We start from the raw sequence: 25,463 nt of genomic DNA on the forward strand, positions 1-25,463 counted from the left end.
AGGCAGAGGGAGAAGCAGGCTCCATGCAGGGAGCCCGATGCGGGATTCGATCCCGGGACTCCAGGATCGCGCCCTGGGCCAAAGGCAGGCATCAAACCGCTGAGCCACCCAGGGATCCCATAACTACGTATTCCTATTATCATCGAGAACAATTGACATAGATCAACAGCTTCCATCATATTTAAAGTAACATTTTATTTATATATAAAACACTACATAGTGTGCATGACTTTAATTTTGAAAAGGAAAAATATAAAAATACATACTTATAGATATACAAATTAGCATTTTATTCGGGACACGTAAAACTCCTCTGGACCCAGTAACTTCAAAAATCCACTTGAAAGAAGTGTTGAAATATTGTTGCTTAAATATGTTCAATGCTCAAAGATATAGTGACCGTGGCTAAATAAAGTAAAAATTTAAGATATATTCTTACAGTGCAAATATACAAATAATAATCACATTTTGAAGAGTAATCATATAAAAATCATTCACATCAACAGTGGATCTTCAGATATTTTTCATCCCACATAAGAAGCAATTTAGAAGTCAGTAAGGTTCCCAGGCTGATTTTTTTTTTTTCAGTAGCTCAGTACTGTCATCAAGAATTCAAGTTTTTAAAATCTGTTATCCTTTGATCTGTCAGCTTCTCCTTGATTTGGGTCCTCAATGCCCCCAGTTTGTTGACATATCAAGTGAATCATTGTCTTTTGTTAGATCTTGTGGAAGAGCTAAAGAAACCTCTCCTTCAATCATGGACTATAATTGGGCAGACTTAGTTCCTCATGTACAGCTCTGAATGCATAATGTCACCCGGACAATGTTGCACATTTACTGGCTCAGATGAAGCAGGTTCCAGTGTCCAGATCAGCTTTCTCTCAGTCACATGGTAGAGAAGTAGATACGTGAACAAAAATGGAGTGCTGTAACTGAAAAGAAAGAGGTGAGAGATAGATGCTAGAGAGGCAACTGAAACTGTATCTCTCTTTATTGGCACATATTATAATCTGTGAAAGAAAAGACAGATAGACTGACGGAAAGAAAGAAATAAGTAAAATATGATAAAATATCTAATCAAGCATAGTAATGAGTCCTTATACACATTTTGACTTTTCATAATTTATATATTAAGAGAAAATACAAATTTTAATCTCATCTAAGTGATAAATATAAGCTTTATATCTTCTTAGATTAACAAACTCATTCTGGGTAAACAATAAAAAATCACATTTTCAAGTATACAGATCTGCTCTGTATGTTACACACTTAATTCAGCCTAGATATCTATGCAAATCTACAGAAATAATAAAGTAGAATATTGAAAGGAGCATCCATTTGGTTCACCAACATGGTACAAATTAATTAAATGCATTGAACCTACTTTCACAGCTGCACATGATAAAATTGATGCTTCTGCAAAGATTATAAGCTTGGTCCACTTGTCCCTAATCCACAAAGGACAGAAAGTCTGACTTTACAAAATTAATACAATGGACAAATGGTAGTATTTACAGTGCATTCACAGTGCAGCTACACGTTAAAAACCTCAGGAATTAAACATGCGGAGAACACCAGAAGTCCAAGCAGTATTCTACTTCTGTATTCTAGTATACTATACAGTTACGGGTTTCCTGTATATTTAATAACATTGGTTCCTGAACATATACATTGGGTTGAAACATATGCATAAATATGGCTCTTTTTATAACATTTGAATAGTTGCTTCTGGGGGTGGTTAGATTAATTATTTGTGTGATGTAATAGTTCTAAGTTCTTTCTGTCATTGAGAACTTGACTGTTGATATGAATAGTCATTACCTTCTCCACTTGTAAATTTGGATCAAATGAAGGAGTACTATTGCCAAAGTCAACTTTGATTCTAGCGAGCTCAACACATCTTGGGTTTTCTTACAACTGATGTAGAAAGAAAAAAAAGGTAAATATTAATTTTGCCCCTGTCCTCAGGAGTTTCTCCCTGTGAACTCAGATTCTCAACAGATTTCTCAAGGAACCTGTTACAGCAGCCCCTTAGATTTAGATTTGCTCTCAGAGCATATAACTCTCTCTAGGTCTTTCAAGTAACAGATAACTATATTCTGAATCTGTCTCTACCTCACACTTTAGCATTAGCAGGAAAAAAAAAAAGAGGGAATGCTTTGATTTATGAGGGCACCTAATGCAAAGGAATTTAGGTATCATTGAGGAGTGCTGTTTACTTGCTCAGTCTAATCAGATCATGAGGGTAGTGAGCCAGCCACAGTGCCTCTTCTTACCCTTACATGAAGGGCTTCTCTCAACTTAGTTGCATGAGGAATGAAACAAAAACAACAAACTTAAGGATTGGTCTATTATTTTGCAATGAGCTGATTTTCATCTTATGTTACAAAGGCATAAATATATAGAGAAAACTACAACTGTTACATCCATACTTTCCACATAATTTTAATGAATCTAGACAAGAAAAAGAATAAATAGGCCCTGTTAAGTTCTAGGAAATTACTTTAATATATAGAAATAAACATTTTCAGTAATATTCTAATGAAAGGAGTTAATATAGTATACAATGTATCTTAGGCATAAAGTTAATCTCAGTGAACTAACTACATTTCTTTCCTCCATATTAGTTCAGGTTTTTTCCAATAGTTCCCATTATCTGTATGGAGTCATAAGGCAAAGAACGTCATTCAATTACACAATTAAGGATAGAAATGTGGGGGCACCTGGGTGGCTCAGTAGTTGAGCATCTGGGGATCAAGTCCCACATCAGACTCCTCACGGGGAGCTCCCTCTGCCTAGGTCTCTGCCTCTCTCTGTGTGTCTGTCATGAATAAATAAATAGAATCTTAAAAAAAAAAGAATAGAGATGTGAAACGAATTGAAACAAACAATATTAATGGGTGCCTAATTTAAAGTAAGCAGTGTTTCTTAAAAAAGAGGACTCTGTGGATTGTAACAAGGAGCTTAAGATATGACGTTCCTTTCAAAGAATTGAATAGGTCACTGTGAGGAGAGAAGGCATGAAGGTATTCATAAATGAAACATACAAACAGTAATGTTTGTTAGTATTTGATTACATGCAAAATAACTGATTACATGCAAAATGACTGAAAGTCAAAGAGAATAATGTCAATGTGAGAAAAACTGGAAAGCTTTTCTCTTTTTTTAAAAAAATATTTTATTTATTTATTCATGAGAGACACAGAGAGAGAGGCAGAGACACAGGCAGAGGGAGAAGCAGGCTCCATGCAGGGAGCCCGACATGGGACTCGATCCCAGGTCTCCAGGATCACACCCCAGGCCGAAGGCAGCGCTAAATCGCTGAGCCACCTGGGCTGCCCTGGAAAGCTTTTCTTAATGAGGTAGAATTATTTAAGACTTATAGCTGTGATACAGACTATAAGGTTCCTGCCACTTTTTTTCCTTTACTCCTCAGTAGCATTACACAAATTCTCAGAGCATGTTACCACTCTAAATAAAAGAATACATTCCCCAGCCTCTGCTTCAGCAAGATGTGGTCATGCTAGTGACTAGGTTCTGGCCAATCAGATATAAGATGAAGTTGGAGCTTATATAACTTCCATGAAGGTTGCTTTATAAAGGCATAATATTTCTGGAAGACACTCCCTTGTTGCCTTTGGTTTTCTCCATCTTTGGGCCTGAAATCCAAAGGTGATGATACTGAGACTGTGTCGTCACTCTAGAAACAGAAAGTTAGAATCAAAGGAAGATTCTTTTGTATTAGAAAAAAAGCGAAGTCCCAACTTGTTTGTATTACTGTCATTTTTTTAAAGTATGCAGTCAAATCTAAACCAACTAATATGATAGATAGGGAAGGTAGGTGTCTCTGCCTGGGACACGAATAAGAGGTTTTCTTTGTATTGGCTGCCTTGGAGAACATATTAAAGAGACCATATCTGCTCTCAGGGATTTTACCCTAAAGAAGAGAAATATGCTGAGCAAAAATATTACTTCTTGTCTTGATATCTTTTCCTAAATTGATCTTGAAGGTGCAATAACTTATGTTGACTCGGATTCTTTTTTGAATGACAAGCTAGAGACCAGTTTCATATATGTCAGTTTTGCTCTAAAGCAGCCATCATGTGGTCTGAAAGAATTTTCATCATGATGTACTTTGTCCCAAGCATGTTCCAAAAAAAGTTAACAAATACCTTTGCATTGGATTTTACTTTAAAAGAGAGGCATGTAGAAAATAGAAACAGGGGCGCCTCAGTGGCTCAGCGGTTGAGCATCTGCCTTTGGCCCCGGGCGTGATCCTGGGATCCCGGGATCGAGTCCTACATCAGGGGCTCCCTGCGGGGAGCATGCTTCTCCCTCTGGCTCTCTCTCTCTCTCTGTCTCTCATGAATAAATAAATAAAATATTTAAAAAAAAGAAAATAGAAACATTTAGGGAAAAAATTCACATATTCAAAGCATTTGACAATAGAAATGGCAAAATAATTTTTAGAAGATTAATAAGGCAAAAGCACATTTTAAAAACAATTAGAATAATCTTTTAGCCACTTAGGGGATTTTAACAAACAAGAAAATTTAGTAATTCTCAGGGTTAGCTTATTTTCTTTTTTATTTTTTTATACTTTATACTTTATACTTTTATACTCACAAGGAGCCCAATATGGGACTCGATCCCCAGACTCTGGGGATCATGCCCTAGCTGAAGACAGACACTCAAATGTTGAGCCACCCAGGCTCCCCTATTTTATTTTTTTGAATTTGTTTCTTACAATACATGTTGCTTAAATGTTTAAGAACCAGAATTACCAAACTATATATGTGAAATATTTTCCAGTATCTTCACAGTAACGCTTAAGTTCAAATACTATGCATAGATAGCTTCAGCAATTGCCAAAAATGTTTTCCTGCTTTGTTTTTTTCCTGCTTTGTTTTGCCTTCATTCCGTAACACATTTATATTATGCATATATAAATATCACAAGTATGTGTTTGCAAAATCTTTTGTGACAAAAAGGAATAAAATATAATTGTACATACTCCACAAATGGCAGAAAACAAAGTTCAAAGGCACCGATAAAACCAGAAAAGCAATTTGATAAATTGCCAAAATGGTTTGTCTCCCTTGAGTTTTACAAATTCCTTTCTGCATATCTGGAAAGATAAAGTACAGGGAGTTTTCAAGGATCATCTTAAAATCCTTTCCAAATGTCATTTGCTTTCTTGTCTAGAATAAAGCTTCAGTTCAAATTAACATAGCCCCCTTGCTTAGGTTTAATTTGGATACCTTCATTCTTAAGGAGCCAGATATTTTATACAAACAGTTAAGAGTCTTGTTTGGCAAGCAGTTGGCAGAGGGGATCCCTTTCCCTAGAGTTTTGAGTGTGGGGGTCTATCAATGTCAAATCTAATTGTTCTCAGTGTTTTCCATGATTGATGGAGTTGAAGCCAACAAGTCCATAACATATCTCATCATTATAGCTTTCTCACTGTGGGGCTGATTGGTGCACCTGCCCATGTCTGACCAAGGGCCAGATTTTTTTCTCTCTCTCTTCTGCTCTTACAGAGTAAGCTCCTTCCTACCCTGAACATGGATTTACCTATCATTTAAATGAAACATGGATTCATGACTAAATTCATCAATGAATCAATATAACTAATTTTAAACACAATATAGGCAAAAGAAAAACTGATCTTTGTATATGAACTGTAAGATAGACATAGACTAAAGCTGTAAAATGGGTGTATGATTTAACAATAAGATGGGAATAACTGCAAACTAGCCATAAACTGTAAGACAGGCATTGACTTAGATGCAACAGCCCATCGTGGAGAGGCAGTTAAAGAAAACACACAGAAAAATTACAGCTCCAGTAGCTGCAGAATCCAAGGGCCATCCATTTACAGTCTTAGAAGTTCATGAAGATGATTTTTGCAATATCTTTTTTGATACTGATAAGCTCATTCTGTGTTCCTGGTGCTAAGCTAGTTCAGATATGGCAACCCCTTTGCAAGGGAACTATTATGAGAGGAATTCACTGATGTGAGTTAGTGGGCATAGGTACAGAGATCATTTTCTCTTAGTAGAGAAATAATTGCCTATCAGAACAACATCTTAGAATGCTCATATGAGTCATAGTATGGTAAGTGCAAACACACTTACCGTGTGCACGTGTCTGTATGGGTGTATAGTGTGTAGAAAACAACAAAATTAACATTCCATCTTAAGACTTGGCAGCACATAATTAATGATTTCATAAACCTGATTTATTAGTCTCAAATGTCTATAAGTATCATGTTTACTATAAGTATAAAATACAACAATTTAGTAGACAACATGAAATCATTTTTAGCATAAAAATTCACAATGAAAAAAACAAAATTCAGGATGAAGGAGTCTTATACATTTTTTTTGGCTTACAATCTTTATTTCAACATCAACAATTAATCAACAGAACTTATCATGGTCAATTGGCTTTCCATCCCAATGGCCATTATATAGGATGGCAGTATGTTTCCTCTTAGAGACTGTGCCAGTTTCACTGTGGAACAGATGGCAAGTCAACTGGGTTTACGTGGGTAGTCTAGATAATGCCATATTAAGTGACATCTTCCAGCAGGAATCAGTTTCATTGGACACTGGTGCCACTTTGACACATCACAAGGCTATCTGCTGCTTTCCATCAGACCTGTTGCCACTGTCACATGAAAATTGAGAATCTTGGGCCGTCATTGAGATATTTAAAACGTGCATTCCTGGAGATCTATTACAAAAACACCCAGCGTCCAGGTGAATTTCTGCCCTTTAACTGTTGAGAAAGAGAAGGGTGTGGTTCTAGTCCACATTCAGAAAGAACTACTGGTTTAACGGATTAGAATGCACCTTCTCTGTCATATCAAACACACAATCCACAACTTTTTGTCTGGCTGAAAAAAAAAACAATGATATTCTATTCCCTTTATGCCCTGCAATATAGTTGCCTAGAATAATTGAAAAACAGCACTTTCACAGGAAATTAATAAAAATACTAATAATGTATAAAATCCTTCCTCATTATTATATTCTTATTAAATGAAAATATCTGACACCCTATTTAGTCTAAACCCAGGTTAAAGCTGGCATGAATTTGTACATCCTTAGCATGAGCTTGGAGCAGAAATAATTTCCTCTCCTACTTTCCTGGAGCTCTGACTTCTATTTGACTTTAGCTCAGCACTTCCATTTTTATACCAGAACATGAACCCTCACTGGTGTTCAATTCCTCTGAATTGAAATAATGTCTCAGCTAACGAGCAGCTTCCAGTAGGGATCATGTAACTGGCATAGCTACGGCAGAAACAACATTGTGCTCTGCCAACGTTCCTATTTCATCTGCCCTGGGTAGCTTTATTGTTGTGCATGTTTATGAGCATGAATCTTCTTGTCTAAAGATTACAATACAAAGGAAACAGATCTCTGCCTCTGAAATGACTAAAGCTTTAGAGTGTGGTGCCTTTGATAGCAAGAATTGTAGTTGGGCAATTTACATCTTAGAGCAATACTACCCACCTTTTTGCCAGATTGTAATCAGTTTTAAGACAGTCTCTATTTCACCAGCTGAAAGAAATATGTAGATTGCCTTTCAACAGCATCTTTTAAAATTAGTTTAATGCCTATTTTATTATTTTTGAAGAAAATAAGCAAGAATTTCCCTGTTTTCTATGCTTAATCTTTTTGATATATTATTAAGAAATTATTTTGAATTGGGGCTTATTATCTTCAGTCCAGCATGCTTAAGTTTGTATTGCAAATAGTCAACATTTTTTTTTTTAAAGATCGAGGCATTCTCTGTTGACATCTTTGTGGGTTTAGCTTTAAAATCCATCTCACATACACCTGCTTCCCATGAGGAGCAGCCAAAATATTTTGTTCAAAGCTCAGTTCTATAGAGCATTACCTAGTGGCTAGGGCAGATGACAAAAAGTGAAGATAAAGCAAAATTTCAGTGGATCTGTATTTAACCGAGGATTACTTTGTGAATCCAGGCAACATGTGCCATGTATTTGCCGTTTGGTAATATCCCACTCAAATTTGCCTGTCTGCATGCACAGGGCAGAGAAGGTATGCACCCCTGAAAGAAAGATGATCGTTTTGTTTTATGAGTTAACTCAAACACCTCCACCTTATCCTCTATTCTTAATCAAGATTTATTTCTTTGCTTTTTTTTTCCCCCAAAGGGAAGTTAAGAATACTACTCAAAGCAGACGGGTGCAGACACTATATCAGGTGCCCTGTCTATATGGCCTTATTTCATTCCCACAACAACCATTTGAAGTAGGCATTATCGACGCAGTTTTATAGTTCAGAGAACAGAGGCTGAGGGAGTTCATTTAACTCTTCAAGACTCACAATTTACAAGTGAGAGCAAAGAGTCAAGATTTGAACCCAGGTCCACATGACTTCAGAACCCATGCTTTTTCCCACTATCACTGATGGCAAAGCAGTTTTTCATCTCTTTATGCCAATTCCAATTGATTGGCAGTCTCTCTGGAAATTTTGTCCTTAGAAAGATTCTGAAGTCAAGACTGGTGTCTGTTCGTCTTACCTGAGAAAGGTGGGGACGGAGGAGCTTTGTCAGAATGCTGCGTACTTGATATGAAAACATGTCTCCCAGTATCAGGCCTGTTTTCTGATCTACAAGTTGGAAAACAGGCTTTTGCGTGTTTTCATGTTGGCACTCGGAGTTGAAGTGACATCAGGCGGGGCCCTGCTATGATGCTTCCTTTGGAAACAGAAATCTGTTGCAATGAGATTGATAGTTAAGGAACAGTTTAAGCATGATGCACATTTCACTTTTGCTTATGTGCAATTTCATAAGTGAGGAAAAACTACATGACAATAGAAAAACTGCCCCGTTCTGAACCAAGATGCAAAGGAATGTACAAAATGCACACATGCGCACTCCTCAGATATCTACCGGTTATCTCAGCTGAGCTGCGAGCCGCACCATTACATAGCTGGCATTACAACTCTGGCAGATTTCAGATCATTCTCGCTTCGCCACTTCACTGACTCTCAGGCCATAATTCTGAGGCCCCCTCCCAAGTAAACATCAGATCTCTCTGTCAAGGTAAAGTTTCATATTGAATTATTTATCTATTTTCCCAACCACTTAGAAAGTATAGAACTATGCTACCATTTGTATGAGCTTCCTATCTTTTTCTAATTTGTCATTGAAGTGTTTACGTGTTTGTGCCTCTAACCCCATTTTTCCCCATAAATCTGTGATCTTAACTGTATATAAGAGATTGGTTAAACCACTCTATGGTATTGCTGCCTTGGGATCTGTTTTGTGTGGTCAAGTGGCCCGCAGGGGGCTTTAACTGACCCTAGCCCCTCATGCAAGCTCAAGCCCTAAATAAAAGCCCACACATACATGAAAGTAAGTTTTTGATATAACTTCCCCAACTGCCCCTGTGATAAGCACTCTCCCCAGCCCTTCCAGGGCTTCCCCTTGTGCACCCCATAGATTAAGATCCCTGAAAAATTTACTAAAACCCCACTCCTTTTGATTTGAATTGACCAAACTGGCCTTAGCCCAGAACCCCAAAGCCCCCTGCCCGCAACCCTAGTAAAGGCATGTGCTCCAGATTCGGCTACTTTCCCTGCCTACACCCTGCCTTGACTTCCCCAAGCAGCCTCTCAAGGTGTGCTATGAAACCTCCTCTAATCAATTTCTCAATTTTGATTCCTCTGTGCTCTTTTGTTAAACCACAGCTCACCCTCAGATACTCTGAGCTCTACTTAACAATGCTATTTTAACAAAGTCGCAACAGAGTGAATTTGTATAGTGATTTTTAGGAACATGTATGTCTCATTTTAGCAGCACTTACTGTACCTGAAATACTCAGATTAGACTTTGATAAACAGGCATTAAAAAAACACACCTGGGAAGAATCTAATTGATTCAGTGGCAAACCAAAGGTAGGGAAGCAGGAACAGACTCCCCTGCAGATGGGCAATGCAGGGATGCAAATCACTCTACTTTTTCTTATCACTGTGCTCCAAGGATCCTAAATGATGCTAGTGGTAAATTACTCCTCTGTGAAAAAAACTTTTGATGGTCTAAATTCTAAACAATCGCTGCAGTTACTGTTGAATTCCATTAACTTACAAAGAAGTTTAACATTAGCACATTTTTATGGCATGAACTTTAATGAATATTGTTTTTTTTTTGAATATTGTTTTTTATATTAAAGTGATTTCAGGCAACTCCCAATATGCAATTGGCCCTGACCTATGTGAGCTCAACTATATGGATTGATAACAAGAATAAATTCCTAGCAATGCAGAATTTTTCAAGCTCACTTTTGGGGTAGTTCATTTCTCTAATGCCTGTGAAAATCCCTGTGTCTAATAAATTAGATTAGGAATAAACATATTCTTGTGTTTAATTTGTTAGAAATAAATGAATAGAACACAGTGATTATAAAGACCAAAAATTAAAAAAAAAAAAAACAAATAAACAGAACTTGAGTTCCTTCAATTCTGTAAGTCTATGTGAGCATTGTGTGTGTGTATGTGTGTGTGTGTGTGGTGTGGGTGTTTGAAATGTAAAACTGAAACAAAGGGCAAACCATAATACACAATACTTTGGATTGGCATGTTAAGCAAATAATGATACCCACCCACCCAAAGGTGTCCCTGAATCTGTGAACCTGTTACCTTACTCAGCAGAAAGAAATTACAGAGGTGATAAACTTAAGGATACTGGGATGGTGAGATCATAGTGGATTATTAGGGTGGGCTCAATGTGATCACAACGTCAGTATAAATGAAAGAGGGAGGCAGGAGAGTGAAGAGGTGAAACAAGGAAGGAGAGGTTGGAATGATATGATTGTTGGATTGAAGAAGGAAGAGGGGCAATCTTTAGAAACAGGGAAGGAAAGAGAGTGGCCCCTCTTGAGCCTCCAGAAAAAACAGTCCCTGCCTGTGGCTTGATTTTAATATCTTGAGACCCATGTCATACCTCTGACCTCCAGGATTGTAAGGTGATAAATTTGTGTTGTCTTAACTCATTGAGTTTGTGGTACCATGTTACAGTAGCTACGGGAAACTAATACAATTATTGAAGTGCGATTTTAGTGCACAAGTGAAATTTTTTTTAGATGTATTTATTTATTTGAAAGAGAGAGAGCAGGGGCAGGGGAGTGTAGAGGGAGAGGCAGAGAGAGAATCTCCAGCAGACTTCCTCACTCAGTGCAGAGTCCGGTGTGGAGCTTGATCACATGCTGCTGAGATAATGACCTGAGCCAAAACCAAGAGTCAGACACACAACTGATGGAGCCACCCAGGTGCCCCATGTGAAATACTTTAATAGATTTTAGTAGCTTTAAAATTGAAAGCAATTCTCTGTTTAAATTGTTTTATTAATAAAGAGCAATCAATAAAATTGATTGTGATTATTGTTACTTATTACATAATTATTACTCAAAATAATCTTGTCACAGAGAAGAGAGGAATGTTAAAAAAAAAAAAAAGATGTCAAGTATGCCAGGTACGTCACAGCGCTAATGCTACAGTTCACGAATTCTGTTGGCTCTTCCCCACTCTATCATCTTTATATGATATCTGGTCTGATTTAATTTTCAACCTTTATAACTCTAACTGACTGGTTAAACAGTTGTTTAAAAATTTGTATCAATATGTTTATACTGCAGAAGAAAGGGAAAAAGATCAATTGCTTCCATGACATGAACAATCACTGTAATTTCTTTGAGGGCAGGGACCACACTGCATTCATCTTCTTCCCACCATCTAACTCAGTGTCTGGCATACAATAGAACAATCAAGATTTGACTAATAAATGAATGATAAAAAGAGGAGGTCCCTACTCTCCAGGTATTTCCTCTATAATTCCCATTTCTCTATTAATATTCTACTTCAAAACCATAAGTTAACCAAAATTTTACTAGACACTCTCCACCCAGAACCAAATTCCTTCTTCCCTAAGTTATCATGGCCCATTTGTACCACTGTGAAGCTCTTGTCACGGCCTGCCACCTATTAAATCTAATTATATACGATTTGATTTCCTCTGCTGAGTTATAAGCTCTTAATGGTTAAGGGCATACAGTTTATTCATAACTGCACTCACCAGAGAACGTACAGAATAATTTTCATATGTTACATGATCATAAATCGTTGTTCAATTTAAGTTGAAAGTACCATCTCATCATTACCTATTTCACTCCTATCAATTCATGTTTGTAAAGGTATGAGAATGTCAAATGTCTTTACCTAGGCTTTAAAACATGTACATGTAAGATCATACCTTTACCTCATTACCTTTACTTATTTTATACTATAATACATCAAATGAAGAAATTTCCTACAGGAAACTGATTCTTTGAGATTTCAATATATATTACATGCACTTGTTCATGACCCTAGCTATAAATGAGTTATTTTTTTTCTTCCCCTTATCAAAACTGAACAGTTTAAATGAGTCTTTTTGATGTAAATGCATTTTCATACGTTTTCAAAACATTTTCCTTCCTCCTTTTTATCTCTCTTGATCCTCACCTTACCTCTGCCCACATTATATTAATGCATGTCACATCCTTATTTTCTCCAGTTAAGTGACCTATTGAGATTTATGGAGACTAAGTGGTAATGACTTTAATAAAAGATTTGATGTGAAACTGCCTTTGCAATTTAAGAGTATGTCTCCCACAGTCCTTCCTGGACACTAAAATAATCTGGGCATCAACCTTATGTCTCCATGTACAAAGGAGGCAGACAGCTAGAATTTCAGACAAATTGTCTGCATCTCCCCCTGCTTTCAAGACACCCCAAGCTCAAAGCCAGTAACACCACTACCTCGGGTGCCACTAACGTAATTATACCAAATGACCCCAGGGAACTGCAGCTTTTCCAGGGTCTAATGCAGAAACATCAACAGAACAACTGTCACAAAGAACAGTATCTAGCTTGACTCTCACATTTCTATCACAAATAATCTACATGGCAGCATCTTGGATAAACCGAGTCCATGATGTTTCACAAGTAGCTGCTAAGTTTTTAGGGAACAGTAAAGAAGTTTGTAAAGCAAACATGAAAAGAATATTGGAGAAAAATGAATTTGACTGGAGGACATGGATGAAAAGAAAAAGTTTTCTCTGAGATGAAGCTACTCTCTGAAGAAAGAAAAATGGTCTCAATGAAATGCAAAGGAGAGATCACTAACAAATATAAAACCTATATATATATATAGGTTACAAAACATGTTTTAAATACACACAATGATTAAGGGTATGGTTTCACAGATTAAAAGGATTCACATATTTCAGATGACATTTGTAGAGTTTCTAATAAAACATGAGAAATACGGTATGTTGAGACTTGAATTGTCTAACAAGAAAACACCTCCACATCTCTCTCCAGTGATCAGAGTAACTTCTAGATATAATGAAAGAGAAGATGTTTTTAAAATTTAGAATGTAGGGACACCTGGGTGGCTCAGTGGTTGAGGGTCTGTCTTCAGCTCAGGGCGTGATCCCACAGTCCGCAGATGGAGTCCTGAATCGGGCTCCCTGAGAGAAGCCTGCTTCTCCCTCTGCCTATGTCTTCACCTCCCTCTCTGTGTCTCTCATGAATAAATAAATAAAATCTTCAAAAATAATAAAATAAAATATAGACTTATCAGGGTTTCATATATAGCAGAGCAGCTCTCTCATCGTCATCTGTTGAAAGCCCATTACACGAAGGTTTGTTAAATTAAAATAAAATAAAATATAGACTGTATGCTGGAGCCAGCTCACACCAATTTGTGAGTATTAAGGAAATTATGTCAGTATAAGGAATTCCGTTAAACCATTGGTAGCTGGAAACTGTCCACAGTGGAGATGTTTACAAACATGGAAATTATTTATAAATAATTATTTTGCACACATTAATTTATGAAGCAATATTTAGCTTCTGTGGGTTATTTTGCGTGCTTATTTTGTAATTGCTCTCACATTGTTGTGTGAACCTATGTTTTATCTCCTTAGCTAGTTCCTAAAGTTCTCATTGTCAAGAACTGAATTTTCTGTTTTCTGTTTCTGTCTAAAAGACCGGAGTATGGTACTACCTATAAGATTACAATGAATATTTAAGTGATGTCAGGTAATTAGTTACATATTTTTGAAAAACACTTAACTAACTCTCAAGATTCCTCTTGAGAATATAATATAATATAATAAAATATAATAGTTTTGTGTCCCTTTACTTGAAGCAAACAGTTTCAAAAGCAATAATGTTAAGAAAAATGTGCTTTATTATTGTATTAGATATAATCATACAAATTTACCTTCTTTGGTACATAACATCCTCATTTTATTAAGCTGTTCCCTTAAAACAAGGCTGATAGTTTGTCTTTTGGTTGTTTTTTTTTTTCTTTTCATTCTTTAATTTAAATTTCAACTAGCCAACATATAGTATATCAGTAGCTTCAAATGTAGAGTTCAGTGATTCATCAGTTGTGTATAACACCCAGTGCTCATTATAAGGTGCCCTCCTTAATGCCTGTGATCCAGTAATCCCATCGCCTCCCTCCCCTCCAGTAGCCCTCAGTTGGTTTCCTGTAGTTAAGAGTCTCCCTCACTGCACTGCTTCTTCTATTCCACATATGAGTGAAACCGTATGCTAACTATCTTTCTCTGATTGACTTATTTCTCTCAGCATAATACCCTCCAGTTCCATCCAAGTCAATGTAAGTGATAAGTATTCATCCTTTCTGATGGCTAAGTAATATTCCATTATATATATATATATATATATATATATATATATATATATATATATATATACCACAGCTTCTTTATGGATTAATCCGTCAATGGAGATATGGGTTCTTTCCATAGTTTGGCTATTGTGGACATTGCTGATATAAACATTGGGGTGCAGGTGCCCCTTTGCACCACTACATTCTTATCTTTGGGATGAATACCTACTAGTGCAATTGCTGGGTCATAGCTTAGCTCTATTTTTAACTTCTTGAGGAATCTCCATACTGTTTTCCAGAGAGGCTGTACCAACTTGTATTCCCACCAACACTGTAAGAGTGTCTTCCTTTTTCCACATTCTTGCCAATATCTATCTTTCCCTGACTTGTTCATTTTAACTATTCTGAGTGATGTGGTTTTGAATTGTATTTCCCTGATGCCAAGTGATGTGGAGCATTTTTTTTCATGTGTCTGTTGGACACTTGTAGGTCTTCTTTGGAGAAATATATGTTCATGTCTTTGGCCCATTTCTTCACTGGATTGTTTGTTTTTTGAGTGTTGAGTTTGATAAGTTCTTTATATATCTTAGATGCTAGCCCTTTATCTGATATGTCATTTGCAAATATCTTCTCCCATTCTGTAAGATGCCTTTAGTTTTGACTTTGTCTTTTTGACAATGCTGCATGCCAATCACCAAGGATGCTGCTACTTTGCAGTATTTATCAATAAATGTTTCTTAAATGACACATTAGCTCTCTTAATAGTTACAGCAAGGAGAGAAGATCAAATGTCTAACTTTCTAAGTTTATAGGGGCCAGGTTTTGTGTCCTCAATTTTAGTTTCTAGTCGCTTGCTATTGGATCAGAAAAGTGGCAATGATATTTGTAGTATATAGTTTTGTATTTAGCAAGCTCTCTTTTTTAGCTTTGGTTCTATTGGGCTTTCTTTTAGATAACCATATCATCTGAAAATAAAATTTAGTTTTAAGTTCACAGAAATAATTATGGATCCTAGAAATAAATCCAAATATGGGTCTCCAAACTGGTATTGTACAGGTGCCATGGTAAAGGATATTGTGTTGCTTCTGATCTTGAAAAATGTTTCTAGTCTGGTGTTTGCTTAAAATGTTTTTAGTAAATACTCTTTGTCAGGTGAAAGGTCCCTTTAGTTCATAATTTTCTGATCCTTACTGTTATAAAATTGGCTTTGAGCTTTATCATCCGTCTATTGAGCTAATCATGTGATTTTAATAGTTTAGGCCACTTATTGCCAAATTGCATTAATAAATTTTCTGATGATGAACCATCTATGCATTCCAGAATTAAATCCTACTTGCTCTGATGTATCCATTTTTAATATAACGTTGTGGTCATTTTCCTCATAATTCACTTAGAAATTAACTGCTTATAAGGTGAGAGTAGTCCTATAATTTTGTTTTCTTCAATAGATTGATCAGACTTCATTAGCTTCCTACTCAGTGCTAAACCCTACATCTTTGCTAATAAAACTCCAGTTTGTTCAGTGCAGCTATCTTCCTAGCAGTTTAAAGATCTTGATTAGTCTATGCCAGAAGTTTTGAAATCTTTTTTCGCAAGCCCTATTACACTTTTCATAAGTTTTAAGGACACCAAAGAACTTTTATATTGGTTAAACGGTTGATATTCACTGTATTAGAAATTAAAACTGAGATATTTAAGACATACAAATGCATAAGCATACATCCCATAGCCACCAGATCATTAACATTATAATTATCACATACGTAGTCTCTGGGAAAGTCCACTGTACACTTGTGGAAAAATTGAGAGCAAAGGAGGCAAATAACATCTTAGTATTGTTATGAAAAGTGTTGACCTTTCAGATTCCCTAAAAAGGGCACGTTCCCATATTATCCTTTGAAGACCTCTGATCAGAGTAAATCAAAATCGTCATGTTCTTCAGGTCCCTAACCTCCTTCTGGGTAACTGTGCCCCATGATCGGATTGTGGCCAAAGACATTGGAGCAGAAGTCACGTGAGGAGGTTACTCTTGTGTGAGTGATAAAGAAGAGGAATGTACCTGGCTCTCCATTTCTCCCCGTTCATTGACCTGAAGGGGGTTATGAAACATGGAGTTGGCAACAGTCCACTTCCAGCCATGAAACCACAAGGATGAGGATCAAAGCCAGCCTGATGCACTGACAAGAGTAGAGAGATAAAAACAGCCTGAGCTTTGTTTCCACAGAAAGGAGGTTGGTTTTTCTGTTATTTGAAGCTGAACAGACTTATTTAATCCATTATCTTTATTCAGTCTGGGAGTCCATGTTTTACTGCATTATCAAGTTAGTTCAGAGCACCCTCACATCTCTTTTGTGGAGCAACTTGTAGAAGATAGGAATAATATTTTGCTAAAATGTTTGGTTGATATTGCACATTAGATATGACATATAAAACCATCAGGATGTGCTGTCTCTTTGGTGTCTCTCATAAGATTTGGCCCTTAAATTATATTCTTACTATTTTAGCTTCATCAGTGGTTTTGATGTATTCAAGATTTTATTTCTTCTCAGACTAATTTTAACATGTATTTGGGAAGGAATATTTTCATTTTATCTAGTTTTTAAGTTTGTTGCCATTCTCAATATTTTATCATGTTTCTTTTAACCTCTTTCTTTATGTTCTCTTCTCTTAATATTCTGGATTTTGTTTACTTGAATCTTTCTTTTCTTTTTTCTTTATCTGTCTTGCCATGGGGTTAAATATGACTTTTTTTTTTAAGATTTATTTATTTTGAGAGAGAGAAAGTGAGCAAGAGTTAGCAAGGGGAGGGGCAGAGGGAGAGAGAGAGAGAAAATCTCAAGCAAGCTCCCTGTTCAGCTTAGAGCAATGAGGGGCTCAGCCTCACGACCCTGAGATCATGACCAGAGCTGAAATTAAGAATTGGATGCTTGGGCAGCCCAGGTGGCTCAGCGGTTTACCGCCTCCTTCAGCCCAGGGTGTGATCCTGGAGACCCGGGATTGAGTCCCACGTCGGGCTCCCTGCATGGAGCCTGCTTCTCCCTCTGCCTGTGTCTGTGCCTCTCTCTCTCTGTGTCTCTCATGAATAAATAAATACAATCTTAAAAAAAAAAAAAAAGAATTGGATGCTTACCTGACTGAGCCATCCAGGAGCCCATATGGCTCTTTCCAAAAAACAAAGTTTCAGTTTTCTATCCATTCCACATTTTTCTCTAATTAAGTTTGTTTGTTTGTTTGATTGCTTTTTTCTTATTCCTAGGGTCAAACACTTGGCTCTTTTTGTTTTTAGTCTTTCTAAAGCTAAAGCTACATACTGTTTTACCTGTGTCAAACATTTGACAGATGGTGCTTTCAACATTATTCAATTTCAATATTTTTATTTTCCCATGTTCTTTAACCCCAAAGTTATTAGCATTTTTCCACTTTCCACATATATATTTTCTTCATGATTATTTTTTACTTCTATTAACAGTCACTCCGAGTTCCCGTAGGAAACCACTGATACACCTTCTGCCCCTATCGATTTGCCTATTCTGGCATTTCATATAAAACAAAACCTATGACAAGTGGTCTTTTATGACTGGCATCTTTTACATGGTATAATATTTGCAAGGCTTATCCATGTTGTAATCTGTCTCAGTATTCCATATCTTTTCAGTGCTGAATAATATCCCATCGTGTGAGTACACTGCATTTTATTTCTCCATTTGCCAGCTGATAAGCATTGTGTTGCTTCCACTTTTTGGCTATTATGAATAGTGCTGCTATGAATATTCATGTACAACTATTCTTGTGGACATGTGTTTTTATTTTTTTGGATATATACCTAGGAGTAGAATTTCTGGTTGTTGTTGGTTTTTTTGTTTTTTGTTTTTTTTCTGCCAACTCTGTTTAGTCTGCCACTGTTTTCCCATGTAACTGAGTCCTTTACATTCCCACCAGCTATGTATGATTCCAATTTCTCCACATCCTTACCAAAACTTTCAATTTTCTGCCTTTTTGATTATAACCATGCTAGTGTCTATGAAGTGGTATCTTGTGATTTCATTTGCCTTTTCCTGATGTCTAATGATGTCAAGCATTCTTCAAATACTTGTTAGCCATTTGTATATCTCTTTGAAGAAATGTCTATTTAGATCCTTTGACTGTTTTTAAATTGTATTTGTCTTTGGATATTGAGTTTTAAGTTTTTAAAATATATTCTGTCACATGTATTATTTAATAAAAAGATGTAGTTATTGCAGAAATTTCCCCCCATCCTGTAGGTTATCTTCTCACTTTTTTTTTTTTTTTGGTGTTGTACTTTAACATGAGAAAAATGAATAAATATTTATTGGTTAAATGCATTAATGCTTAAATCCAGCTAATTATTTCTTTTTTAACATTAAACCAATGTATGATTTCCTCTAAAAGATGGCTTAATTGAGTGCTTAAATCTAGACATTACAAGCCAAAAGTTCAGGCTATGTTTCAAAATTTTCCATCTCATTTTGCTCACAAACTATTATTTGGGTCCTTACACATATAAGACACAATTCTATACTTAAAGTACAAGGAAAATTACATACTAAGTTAAATTATGTGCCAAACGTATAAGGTTTTAATTTGAGTATCACCCATATATAGACAAGAAAAATGAGACTCAGAGCATTTAAATATAACTTGTTTAAATTTTATAACTGAGAGAGCTAGAATAAGGATATAGGAGTTATGATTCCAAATTTAGAAATTATTTCCCACTGTATTAAACAAAATCGTATTTTAATAGTTCAATTCGTTTTTTTAACTGAAATATAATTTGCATATAACATCATATAAATTTAAGGTGTACAATATGTTGACTTGGTGCATTTATATATTACAATATGATTACCACTGTAGCATTAGCTAACACCTCTCCCATGTCAGATAAGTATCATTTCTTTTTGTGGTAAGAACAATTAAGATCTAGTCTCTTAGCAACTTTGAAGTTTATAATACAGTATTGCTGAAAATTATTGCTATGCTATGCATTAGAACTTACCTATCTATTAGTTGCAAGTTTGTACTTTTAAACAATATCTCCCCAATTCCCCCACCTCTCAGCCTTAGTACCATCATTGTACCCTGTATTTTTATGAGTTCAGCTTTTTTCAATTCCACATACAAGTGACATCATACAGCATTTGTCTTTCTCTGTGTGACTTATCTCACTTAACTTAATGCCATGCCCGTTAAGGTCCATTCATAGTACAAATGGAAGGATTTCCTTCTTTCTTATGGCTGAATAATATTCCTGTGTGTGTGTTTATGTATATATATATATAAATAAAAATTATATATATATATATATATAATTTTCTGACAGGTGCTTGGGTTGTTTCCATATCTTGGTTATCATGAATTACGCTGCAATAAACATGAACTTTTCAATATCCTCTTTCATTTCCAACAGCCATGCAAGATCACTCAGTAGTGGGACTGCCAGATCAAATCGTAGTTCTATTTTTTTTTTTTTTTTTTAAGAACTCCATACTGTTTTCCATAGCGGCCGAACCAATGTACATTCCACTAAAACTGCAAAAGTGTTCCTTTTTCTCCACAACTTGATCAAAACTTGGTATCTCTTGTCTTCTTAGTGATAGTTATTCTTTTTTTTTAAAAAAAAAGATGTTATCTATTTGTTCATGAGAGACAGAGAAAAGCAGAGACAGACAGAGGTAGAAGCTGGCTCCCTGCAGGGAGCCCGATGGAGGACTCGATCCCAGGACCCTGGAATCATGACCCAAGTTGAAGGCAGATGCTCAACCACTGAGCCACCCAGGCATCCTGATGATAGCTCGTCTAACAGGTGTGAAGTATTAACTCATATGGTCTTCATTTGTATTCCCTGATATTTAGTGATGTTGATCACTTTTTCATGGACTTGTTGGCCATTTGTGTGCCTTAGAAAAAATGTCAGTTCAGTTCCTCTGTCCATTTTTAATAGGATTGTTTCTTTCTTTGCTATTGAGTTATATGAGTCATCTAATTATTTCTTCATTTCAATTGATACATTCTTCATTTATAAGCTACTACTTTCTTGTGGGCTTATATTCCTCTGGATATATCAGCTTCATTGACTGGTTATTAGTCACATAAAGGAGAAGCCAAACACGGCACAGAGATTTTGTCCCTATGGTGATATAGGGTGTGGATACGCAGGATCCATCTCAGGGAAGAGAGTTTCTACTATTACAATCTGCTTGACCACCTCTGACCCACTCCCCTCCCCCCCCCACACACACACATGCTACCCTCCCAAGGTTACCCTGTCTGGAGCAAAAATTCCCATACTTTGAGCAACATGATGTTCTTTTAGATTTTATTTTGGCTAAATGTAAAATCAGTATTGCAGCTCTTCTTTGAACTGATATTTTCCAGTATATCTTTTTTGGTCTCTGGCATGATTCTTTGCCCTGATCTACTTCTCTCACTTAAAATCACTTAAACAAAGTGGGAGAAGAAAATACTTTGGAGATCACCCACTGATTTGCTAAAGATACTACACGTTCTTCACCTCAGCTGTACCCCAGTATCATGCTGATATTTTCCTATCACTTATGGCTAGTTCTACTGTGGTACCACTGTTTTTTTCTGTTCCACAGTAGTGCAGGTACAGACAATTATCTCTCCTTCCATACTCCTTGACTAAGAAGGGAAGAAAGAAATGCACAACCGTAAAGCTCTCACCCAGTTTGAGGCATCTATTTTTGCCCTGACCTGTACTCTCAGTGTCCACATTGCAGATGTGACCCCAAATATCCTCTTTCCCCAGGGGTTTCTTACCATTTGTCTTAAGTTATTGAATCCTTAGTGCCATTCTCGTTTCCATTTTTGGTTTTAAGTTTAAGCAGTAAGCCAGCAGCCATGCTAGATCATCTTTTCAGGAATCAGAAACATTTTTTTTTCTTGTTAATTATTTGTAACTGGGAAATCCTCACATTTAAAATATTTTAACTCTGTATCTCTGAGTATCCTTACCACTTTCCCTAAAGGCTTAATAACATTTAACTAAGATCTAGAAATAACCTTTAACATACTGTTTATAAAGATGTCACCAGGGAATTGCTGAACACTTGCAACTTAAAATACTTTTATTAATAACATAGGAAAGAGAGTAAGCATGGAATGGAAGGGCTTAAGAACAAAGCGTAGAAAGAATAATCTTTTTTCAAAGATGTATTATGGATAAAATTCTAACTAAAGGTAATATTTTGGGAACAAAGAAAAATTGGGGAAGTAAGGATAATAAGGCATAAGAGAATTTTAGACAGGTTGCCCTTTCAAAATATCCCTCAAATATTAATTTTCCCTACCTTGTTTATGCAGAGCTTTAGCTCTGTTACTGCATTTAGGCCAAGCTATACAATTATGTCATATAAAAAATGAAGCTTATATTAAATAATTTTTCTTTTACAGCTGTTTTAAGAAATCTACAGCCTGTAAAACAAAAAGTTTCATTTGCAGAATAGCCATTTCTCAGTCTAGGTTTTTTTTTTTTTTAAGATTTTATTTATTTACTCGTGAGAGTCACACAGAGAGAGGCAGAGACATAGGCAGAAGGAGAAGCAAGCTTCCCTTGGGGAACCCGATGAGGGACTCAATCCCAGGACCCCGGGATCACCACCTGAGCCAAAGGCAGACGTTCAACCAGTGAGCCATCCAGGTGCCCCCTCAGTCTAGTTATAAGTAGTATCTTAAGAGTTTATTCTTTTTAATATGTTTTTTAATTTGAAAAAGATTTAAAGTCTCCAGAAAAATCAATCCACATCAGAGAGGGCTTTTTCCCCATTCCTTTCAGTGGCATATAATGTGCTTGTCAAAGAATTTTGATGCGACTAAAATTGAAATAACAGGGACAGTTCTGTAGTTATTTATGGGCTATGTTCAGCAAGAAAGGAGAAGGATCTGCTATTTGGAATTTAAAGTTGTCTCCCACTACAATAGATGATAGATGAGTTTCAGAGTTGTAATTGCATATTGATAAAACTGACGTAGAAACATCCCAGGGTCTACAAAACAGTTAAATCTCCCCCTTGGTACAAAGGGTACGTGGCTATTTCTACATCTCTCTAACGAGGCAGATTGGCTGCTGTTCATTGTAAAACCTGCAAATGTGAGGATTCATCTTTGGAATCCCTCACATGTTATTTATGTGATTATTTTCAGATGCCATAAAGTGAACTAAAAAACTAAATTATCATCTGAACAGATTAAAAGTGGAAACCATTAGGATATTCTATCCTAAAACACAATCTTTGTCTTTTATTCAAATGACCCAAACTTCTTCAGTCTAGTTAACATAGAACCAAATCTTTACATTTTCCAAAACCATGAAATTATAAAAACAGAAATGTCAAATAACATACACATTAAATTCAAAATAGTTCCCATTCCTTATAGTGGCAAATTTAAACACCAGTATAAGATGGTAATGATGGTGTGTTAGTTATTTGTTCATAAACCCAACACATTTTTATTGAGCCAGAAATTCTTCTACATTCTAAAGATCTTGCAATATACAACACAATTAGAAGGTTCTTTTCTCAGGGGTCTTACATTTGATTCGGAGAGACAGGCAATTAGCAAGTAAATAAGTAACTGAGATAAATTCAGATCATGATCTTAACTATGAAGAGAGGAAAACAAAAAAAAAGTGATACGTTAGTGTGGGTGGGCACTGGGGTGGATGGCATTAGATAAGGCATTCTAGGAAAGAGCTCTCTGAAAACGAGATATTACAGCTAACATTTTAATGATAAGGAGTCAGCCATGTGAAGATCTTGGGGAATGACATTTCAGGCAGCATGAAAGACAGAAACAAAAGAGAAAGAAATCAAATAAAGCAAACAAAGAAACAAAAACTTGAAACTTGATGGAATTCAGTAGTTATCTTAGTTAACAGAATACTGTCAAGTCATGACCACATGAGTGTGTTTGGCTGGAACAATCTGTGTATGTCTATTGCCCAGGCATAGTTACCCATAGCTCACTTCTTCACTCTTGAAATGTTCTGGTTTCAAGAAGAAATGATGCAGTCATTCTGACTATAAATCTGGGATACTTGTAGCCATTCATAAGGCACTATTAGAAATTTTGAATATTAATTTTACTGTATTTATTACATTCAGAACTCAGAAAATTGTTTTCACTCATTACAATCTATTGTTTTAAGAAAATTCTTTGAAATGAGAGCAATCCATTTTATCTACCTTTTTCTATCATCCTCATACTCTCCTCTGATAATTATCTAGCTATGTATTCTACAGCTGCAAAGAACAAAAACAAAACTACATAAAACAAAATTGAAAAGATGCCTTCTATTAATAGGTTTCTTTCATTGTCATTATTTTCCTGTTAGTCTTTGTAATGTACTTGGGAAGTAGGACTATGCAAATAAGGGTGATTGATTAGACTTTTACCATGTTCCTTCATGTGTGCTCATCCATGGGTTTATTTCCCAGTTTTCTACAATCTATACACAGGAAATTCCTTCATGATATGAAGTCAGTTTGAAGGCTGCCACCACAGATACCCCAGACCGAGAGAGTTTAAAAAGTAGAATATTTGTTACCATAAATGTGCCAAAGGGGCATTCTTTCAATTCTTTTCAATTTTCAAGCTCTTTTAACTTTCTGTTTTGAGAAAAGGACTGTGATATAGATAGATAGATGATGATGATAGATAGATAGATAGATAGATAGATAGATAGATAGATAGATATAGATAATAGATACACATATTTTTAAAGCATTGTTATGTAGCTATAATAAATATGTAAAATATTATATGATATATATAAAATACTACACTTAAAGAGGAGTGTGAACGTACAGGAAAAATATACTTGCACAGAATTTTTTAAATATAGGATTTAACATAGTAAAATTACAGTACATAGTATATTGGAAATATAAGGAGTATCTAAAATTCATCCTTTAAATTGTTCAGCATTTCTTATATATCAGATGTTTTAGCTATTGTGCTTAGTAAATTCAATACTATTCCCCCAGAGTTTGCATCTTAAAAAATTAAGAAGGTCTTCCATAGGAAATTAAAAACATCTTGAACTACATGAAAGGCTACTTAGGGGAAAAGGATTAGATGGATTGTGTATTGTCTTGGAAGGGAAAATAAGGATCAAGAGACCTAAGCCAAAACTTCTAGGAATGAGTAGCAAGAATAAGCCTGCATTTCACCTTCAATATCAAGAATTTGTAAAAGTTAATATTCTCACATTTGAGTGTTATCTAATTCTTATTTCCAAAATTAAGCTCTTTATTCCCACTAATAAACATCTGGTACTAGCCATAATTTTTAGGCTGTGGGTGGTAGAGAAGTATATATTTTTATGACCAATTTAATATAAGCTTCCTACTATAAATTTACTGTCTCGAAAGCAGAACACTGAAATAATGCACATCACCTGGAATTGTTGTATTGTCCACACTAGAAGCATCTGTTTTTAAAGTGTCAACAATACACCAGGAATGAAACACGTTAAAGAAAGGTCAGGGGGTACCCTGAGTGTTCCTGGGTATGGCACTTTCTAATCGCCATTGTTTCTTAACCAGGATGGTTCAAAAAATTGGAGTTTTTGACAGGATTCAAGGCTTACTTATTTAACTAAATTAAATTCTAAATTACTTAATACGTTTCTGGAAAAATAAAATTACTGAGCTATTCATGCTTGCTTACACATAATGTTGCTAAATTCTTAATCA

The 25,463-nt window shown here is 35.8% G+C and overlaps 1 long non-coding RNA gene across 3 annotated transcripts in view; it reads right to left on the reverse strand.

Annotated features, from left to right (window-relative positions):
- Positions 1-230: 230 nt before the first annotated feature.
- Positions 231-25,463, reverse strand: part of LOC112645098 (uncharacterized) — an 84,685-nt gene continuing 59,452 nt past the window's right edge. For 2 of the 3 annotated variants that reach the window (XR_003126966.3, XR_004811241.2), the window contains 3 exons: positions 8,560-8,752; positions 1,822-1,917; positions 231-932 (listed from right to left, as the gene is read on the reverse strand). This is a non-coding gene — a long non-coding RNA (uncharacterized LOC112645098). Of the gene's footprint in view, positions 933-1,821; positions 1,918-6,405; positions 6,784-8,559; positions 8,753-25,463 lie in introns of those variants that run through there. The other variant, XR_004811242.2, reaches the window with a different exon arrangement.

The sequence above is a fragment of the Canis lupus genome, chromosome 32 (genome assembly GCF_003254725.2).
Source record: "Canis lupus dingo isolate Sandy chromosome 32, ASM325472v2, whole genome shotgun sequence".
Taxonomy (NCBI): Eukaryota; Metazoa; Chordata; class Mammalia; order Carnivora; family Canidae; genus Canis; species Canis lupus.